We start from the raw sequence: 8,053 nt of genomic DNA, 5'->3' as shown, positions 1-8,053 counted from the left end.
AATTTACAGGGTTTACTTTAAATGAACATACTTTTATAGTAATTACAAGGAATTATCAAATACACTTACGTACTTTTCCCATTAATCTATAGGTTTACGTTGAATAAATTTACTTTTATAGTCATTACACACAACTATCTAATATATCTATATACTTTTCCTATTAATTCATGAAGTTCAGTTTATATAAAATTGTTTTATAGTAAATAAAAGCAACTATCCAATATATCTACATTACTTTATCATTACTGTATAGGGTTTACTTTATATAAACATTATTTTATAGTATTTAAGAGCAACTGTCCAATATATCTACATTCTTATCCCATTAATTTAAGGACCCACATAGCAATTTTGGCAAAAGTAAAAGAAGTTTTTCCTCGGCCCACATACAACAAATAATGACGGCCCTACAATGGCCCAGTTCTGGATTACAGACAAGGGCCAGATAATATCCCATAACCGGCCCAGATCAGGTTCTAACATTGGTACCAGTTCTCAGCCATAAGTCACCATATTAAAACCAGCATTTAACCAGAACTTCCAAAACTGAGCCATAACTCAGCCTGATCTTGCCCAAATTATGTTAATAAATAACACAAAAAATTACTTTGAAATTATTTGCCATTTTTATTAATCAATAACACACAAGTCAATAACACTACGACATCCACATTGTATGTGTTAGAACTATTCTAATATAAACTGCCAGCAATAAACAAAAATACTAGTTTGTTCAAATACATTATTGGCATGAATCTAACACCAACAACTTAAATTACAAAGCAATTTCATTCTTAGTAAACAAACAGAAGTTTAGAACAAACTGATAATAAAAAATAAAATAAAAAAACATTGTGACAGTTACTCTGGTGTGTGAAACATAGTTTGCCCAAATGACCAGCTATACACAAATACAGAAGTTTTCATTGAAATTAACATATTAGCATGAATTAAAATTTAAATGAATTACCATGGGTAAATACAAGTTTAAACCAAACTGAACTTAAAAGTTAGTTAAGTTAATTAGAAACACTACAACTTCATGTGTATGTGAAACCAACTCTACAGTCAGCTTTACGCAAAGATACAAGTTCCAGTTAAAGTATTAGCATGAATCTAACTGAGGTAATTTCAAATCGATCGAAAAATTAAAACAATACAATTAATAAAATTGAAACAAAAACAATCCAACACTAATAATAATAATAAATGTGTATGAGAAAGTGTTTAAGATTGTCCTCAACAAGAAGTACTGCTTCTCAGCTCCTCTTTCCATAGACGTAAACATTACAGCAGCCCACTGTTATATTAAAGAAAATAGATGCAAATGAATATTTGTTATTAAGCCAAAGCCATATAATACAGCAATTAAAAGCATAAAGATATACTTCAAAACAGACAGATAGACCATTAGAAGTTGCTTTGGACGAAAGTGTTAAATGTCTAAATAAAATGAAACATAGCTGAGACCTTAAAGACGTACTTTTCATTAAGGTACTCAAAAGCAAATGAGATCTGAGCATGTACTTAAATGACAAGTTCGGCATTTTACACTTAAAGCCCTGTTTTCGGATTGTTTATGATGAAATAGAACGGTTTTGACTGAAATTTCGAGATATGTGGCTGCCCCAAGAATTTTCGGGTGTTTCTTGTATCACCTCCCACCTCTATAATGGGTCTATAGGTGCACTGGAACAATCCTTCCTAAAATGCATTAAACTTTCGTTTACAAAGACGTGAAACTCACCGAGTGGTCAGGGGTGTTCATTGATATGCTCATACAAAAAACGCTGCAAAAGATCCTTTCTGACACAGTCAGCAGTATCGTTCAACCAACCTGTGTAAGTTATTTGAACAAACCCTAATAAACATATTAAACTACTCCATATGTATTGAGTATTGTTTTCGTTTATGAAAATATTATAACATCGCTTCTTACGCAGGTGGAGACATGAGCTTATGAAAGTATTTGCTTTTTTATTTAAAACATAACAAAAATAAGTCCAACACATTAAGAACTATTATAAACATTAACTAAGCGGATTATGTCATGTTTATTATGTACTGTAATCACATTTTTGTAATAATATATAGTAGCAGAATAAATAAATCAGCTAACGTTAAATCAGCATATTTTTTTATCAGCATTTTAGTTGTTTTTAAACAATTATTGTATTTATTGTTTACTGGTAGTTTCTATGAAAGGTTTTACTGGATGGGGTTAAAACAAATGTTTTGTAGAGATTTACTGCATTTGTGTTAGCTATTATAGCAACCCCTAATTGCACAAAACGGCACACTTGTGTCCTTCGTAATAGGCTACCGTTAGCTATAGTGGCTCACCGGAAGTCATAAACCGGAAAGCTCAAAGATGGCGGCGCCCGCATTTACGTCAAGAAACAGGTGGATATAAACAAAAAGATGACAACATGAGCCTCAACGTTTAATTTACCTTGATGTTTTACGTGTCTACTGGAATATACACCCCATCATCCTTTTTGTCCTACTCCAGAGTCTTCCAAGTCTTGATGAACACAGACCTGACACACTTTCACCAAAAAAGAAATTAAAACGTTACAGAAATACATTTTCAAATATTATTTTTTTATAATAAATGTTCTAACAACGGGAAGACCAGATAACCAATTTAATTAACTTCATTAATAATATGATTACAGTAATTCTTATGCCTAACATATAGAAAACAGCTAATAATGGCCGTCAAACTGCAATAGCCAAACACATACCACATGATCACGTAAACGTTTGCATCCCTTTATTCGTTTGTTAGACATTTAAACTAAAACATTTTAATGATTGAAAAAGTTTAAATACTCAAGTTCAGGTACTTACTAGTAATCTTGTTCTTTCTTCTTCTTTAACTTTTATTGGCGGTTGGCAACTAGTATCTTTCACCCGCTTTCTTCTTCTTCTTCTTCTTATGTTTTATGGCGGGTGGCATCCAACGTTAAGGTGCAATACCGCCACCTACTATGCTGGAGTGTGAACTAGAGTATCTACCCAAACAAAAAAAAAAAACTATATATATAAATATATATATTTAATACAAATGACTAACAATAATAATTATAATATTAATACAACATCAGATAATTAATTTCCTTTAATGAGATAATTTAAATTCTGTTTATTAAGCCAGTTTCCTTCAAAAACATAATTAAAGAATGATAACCTCCTGATTGTCCAAGTATTTGCTCAACAGTTAATATGCCCTGTGGTGTCCCTCTCAATATTTCTCTTTCTGTATTATACTTTCGGCAATGACATAACACATGCTCCACTGATTCCTCCTCTAGACAATATCCACACAGACCAGTAGGATGTTTTCCAATGAGTTGTAATGTCTTATTTAATCTTGTATGACCCAGCCTTAACCTTGATATTATGCTATCTTCCAAGGCATTTCGCCCTGTCATCCTCATTCTTTCCACATCTTTCTGAATATTATAAAAATGTCTACCCGTACTACCCTTGTTCCATTTGTTTTGCCATTTCCTTATCATTTCACTTTTAATTATTGTCTTTATTTCTGTTTTACTAAATAAAATGTCCATTATATTTTCCTGCTTGCTTGCTTCCTTTGCTAATGTATCTGCAGTTTCATTGCCTTTATTTCCCCTGTGCGCAGGTACCCACATAAATGAAACTATTATATTTAACCTTTGGAGCCTAAAAAGAGTTTCATATATTTCATTGACTATGTCCTGCCTACTCCGGGATGAAAATGACTGAATTGATAATAACACTGAACTTGAATCTGAACACAGAATTACTCTATTTAGTTTTACTTGTTCTACCCATTGTAGAGCTGATGCAATTGCAATTAATTCAACTGTATAAACTGCCAGGTAATCTGATGTTCTTTTATTAATAGATACTTGTAAAGATGGAATTGTAAAAGCATACGCTGTTCTTCCTGTAGGATCTTTAGATCCATCTGTATATATTGGTACATAACTCTGATATCCTGTCTGGATTCTTTCCTCCACTATACTTGGCAAATTTCCTGCATCTTTAAAAAGATGACTATTTTCTAATAGATAGAAGTCAACAAAAACAGATGGAAATAACCATGGAGCAGTTACTGTCAATGGGACCGTAGGGATGCATGCTACCTGATCTAATCCCATTTTCCTTGCTATATCCACTGCAATCCAAGCAAAACATTTATTTTTGACTCTCTCACTCTCCCAACATGGGAGAAAAACCTTGGTGGTGGGGTTTCTAGCCTCTGTATGTCCTTTTAAATTTGCCCAATAATTCATCATAAGCTGCTCCCGTCGGAAACACAGTGGTAATTCCCCCATTTCCACATGAAGAGCATCAACAGGAGTCGATTTAACTGCACCACAACACATTCTCAGCGCTTGAGCTTGTATAACCTCTAACTTTTGTAGTGAAGTTTTAGATGCTGATCCATATACAAAACTCCCATAATCTAACACTGATCTAATCAATGCTATATATATATGCCTTTCAATGCCCCTCTGCTTGCTCCCCATGCTTATCCAGATAATCACCTCATAACATTTTACACCTTGCATTTGTTTATTAATAATATTAATATGCTCAGTCCAAATCATTTTGGAGTCAAACCACACTCCCAAAAACTTAAGTACTTTAACTCGCTCAATTAATTGTCCATATAATCTTACCTCCATTCCATTGATTTCCTTTGTTCTCTTTGTAAAAATTAAAGATTTAGTTTTTTCTACTGAAAACTTAAAACCCCATGCATAAGACCACTCTTCAACTACATAAATTGCTTCTTGTATCTTTATTTTAATATGTACAGCATTCCTTCCCCTTTTCCATAATGCTCCGTCATCTGCAAATAATGAACGACTGATATCAGGTGGAACTTGCGAAAAAACATCATCAATCATGATAGAAAAAAGCAGTGGACTAATGACACTACCCTGAGGGGTACAGTTTTCAACCATGCACTTCCTTGAAAGTGCTGCACCAATTCTCACTCTAATAGATCTACCAAATAGAAAATCTTTAATCCAATTAAAAACTCTACCAGAAATTCCCATTTTATCTAACTTAATCATTCTCCCTCCTTCCACACCATATCTTACGCTTTCTCCACATGGAAGAAGACTGCCATAACAGATTCTTTATTAGCCATCGCTTTTTTTATTTCTGTTTCCAGGCAGACAATTGGGTCCATTGTTCCTCTCCCTCTCCTAAATCCACTCTGATACGGTGAAATCATTTCCTTTGATTCCAAATAAAACGTCAACCTTTCAGTGACCATCCTTTCCATTACTTTAACCAAGTGCGAAGTTAGGGCTATTGGTCTATAGTTTGCTGGCTTTGAAGGATCTTTCCCTGGCTTCCTAATGGGAATAATCACTGCTTCTTTCCACACACTAGGCAGTTTCCCCATATCCCACACTTTGTTAGCCCTAAGAGTTTAAAAGCTGCTAAGGTTCCTAGATGTTTTAACATTATATAGCAGATTCCGTCTTCCCCTGGAGAGGTTAACCCAGATCTTTCTATAACTCTCCTCAATTCCACCATAGTAAATGGAGCATCTAAAATATTATTATACTTCTGTCTCCTCTCCAAAATTCCGGGATGAGCCTCTCTAGTTCTCATTATACCTCTTTTAGCTTCCTCAGATAAATTATCAGAACTATGTATTTTAACCAGCTCTTTTGCAATCATATCTCCTCATCCTTCTTTAATACTGGGTACTGGAATTCCTTTCTAATTCCTCTCATACTCTTGATCATTCCCCACACATCCCCAACCGGTGTTTCTCTACCTTTTTTATTACAAAAGTTTCGCCAGCTATCCCTCTTTGCACACCGTATTGTTCTCCTGACTTTAGCTTGGGCTGTCTTATACACAATCAAGTTCTGAAAACTAAGAGATCTTCTTAATACTCTAAAAGCTTTATTTCTCTCTTTAATTGCACTAGTACATTCACTTGTCCACCAAGGGACTGCTTTCCTCTCCATTTTCCCTTTACTTTTAGAAATGGACTGATTTGCCGCCTTATTAATTTTGTTCTAATATTTTCCTCAATTTTATTAACATCTTCATCTAAATTTATTTCATTCATCTCATTCTCACAAATATATGAAAATAATTCCCACTTTGCATTACTAAAAATCCATCTCCCTGTCATTACCCCCAACCTCTTATTGCTTACCACTGATAATTCCCAAAAAACTGGAAAATGATCACTACCCAACGTTGTTTCTTCTAACACATCCCACTCACACCTTCCACTTAAATTCCTAGACACTAACGTTAAATCCAATACTGACGTGTTCCCCGTGCGCACATCTATTCTTGTTCCTCTCCCATCATTTAAACAAATCATCTGCTTTTCCTCTAATAATTCTTCTATAATCTCTCCATTTGTATCCGTCAGACACGGTACTTAATATCTTTAACTCATCTCTAGAATTAGGATACGTTCCAACAGCTTTCAAACTAGCAGTTATTAGACCGCTCATTAAAAAACCAAACCTTGACCAGGGAGATCTTAATAACTTTAGACCACTCTCAAATCTACCTTTTCTTTCTAAACTATTAGAAAAAGTAGGGGCAAGCCAGCTACGCACATTCGTAGAAAATAATAATACATATGAAAAGTTCCAATCAGGATTCAGGCCCCACCATAGCACAGAGGCAGCGCTGCTTAGAGTTACAAATGACCTCCTATTAACATCCGACCGTGGTGAAATCTCAATCCTTATTAGGGCTGCACGATGTTGGGAAAAAATTACATTTTGCGATAGTTTTCCCCCAGACGATGTACATTGCGATGTTAAGAGCCATTGATCCAGGCTAAAGTAAATATTTACCATTCCAAAATATTAGAAATTTCACTAATAAGCAAGCTTTATTACAAGTGACAAAAAGGTCACTTAATGTTTTTATTCCAAAATTAGAACATTTCTGTAAACACAAAAGCAGAACACATTTTTAAATAAAACAGCAGCTTTACACCAACCCCCCTGATTGGTTTACAACAAAATAACTTAAAATAAATATATTTTTATCAAACAACTTATAAGCATTTTGATTCACAATCTTTCAAGTAAACTTTTCTTAGCCAAAGTGCCAAAGTAAAACAGTGTTGGTCATCATAATCATGGCTAAATATATGAAATAAACAACATAAAAAAAACTTTAATATATTTTGTATTAAATCTTCTAAACAGATTAGAGAACATATTCCTGTAAACAGAAAAGCTAAACACATTTAAACAGCAGCTTTACAACACCAACCCCCCGATTGGTTCATAACATAACTAAAATATTTTTTTATAAAACAACTTATAAGCATTTTGGTTCACAATCTTTTGTTTTTAAGTCAACTTTTCTTAGCAAAAGTGCCAAAGTAAAACCGTGTTGGTCATCATCATAATCATGATGAAACAAAATGAAATAAAACTTCTAAACTGAGTATTCTTTAGCATGATAACGCATGCATATGTATGCTGAATGCTTTGCTTACTCAAGGTTTTTAGCTAAGAACACAAGTCTATCAACCTTTGCAGGCTTGAGACAGGTTCGTTGGCAAGTGACGATGTTACCACTTGTACTAAGAAGTCTCTCTGACGGTGAGCTTGTCGCCGGAATACACAGGTATCTGCGGGCAAGTCTGGCAAGATGAGGAAAGCTTAGTTTGTGTACTTTCCACCATGCAAGTGGATCCTCCTCTTTGTCTATTGGAGGTGTTAGCAGGTAGGTGTTTAACTCTGCTTCCAAAGCATCCTTTACGGTCAGAGAGGAATCACCCTTTGCTGCAGTTTCACTCTGTTTAAAGAAGCTTCCCAATGACTTCTTTGCTTTCTTTTCCTGGGGTGGACTAACATGTGGCTCCACGTCAGTGCTGCAGCTTGATTTCTCCTGGCATTCCATCATCAGTGATGACACTCTAGCCTTAACTTGGGTCTTCTTGTCTGCACTGATGAAGTCCATCTTGAACCGGGGGTCCAAAAAAGATGCCATATCTAGCAGCTTCTGAGTTTCATCTTCTTCGTATTTCTCACTGAGGTAG

The 8,053-nt window shown here is 34.6% G+C and overlaps 1 long non-coding RNA gene across 1 annotated transcript; it reads right to left on the bottom strand.

Annotated features, from left to right (window-relative positions):
• Positions 1-610: 610 nt before the first annotated feature.
• On the bottom strand, positions 611-2,982 carry LOC129426350 (uncharacterized). Its single transcript, XR_008638388.2, has 3 exons — positions 2,857-2,982; positions 2,456-2,551; positions 611-1,303 (listed from the first exon to the last, which is right to left on the bottom strand). It is a non-coding gene; the product is annotated as an uncharacterized lncRNA (long non-coding RNA).
• Positions 2,983-8,053: the final 5,071 nt, after the last annotated feature.

This window comes from Misgurnus anguillicaudatus, chromosome 25 (assembly GCF_027580225.2).
Source record: "Misgurnus anguillicaudatus chromosome 25, ASM2758022v2, whole genome shotgun sequence".
In the NCBI taxonomy this organism is placed as follows: Eukaryota; Metazoa; Chordata; class Actinopteri; order Cypriniformes; family Cobitidae; genus Misgurnus; species Misgurnus anguillicaudatus.
This window is presented reverse-complemented; position numbering and strand designations above follow the sequence as displayed.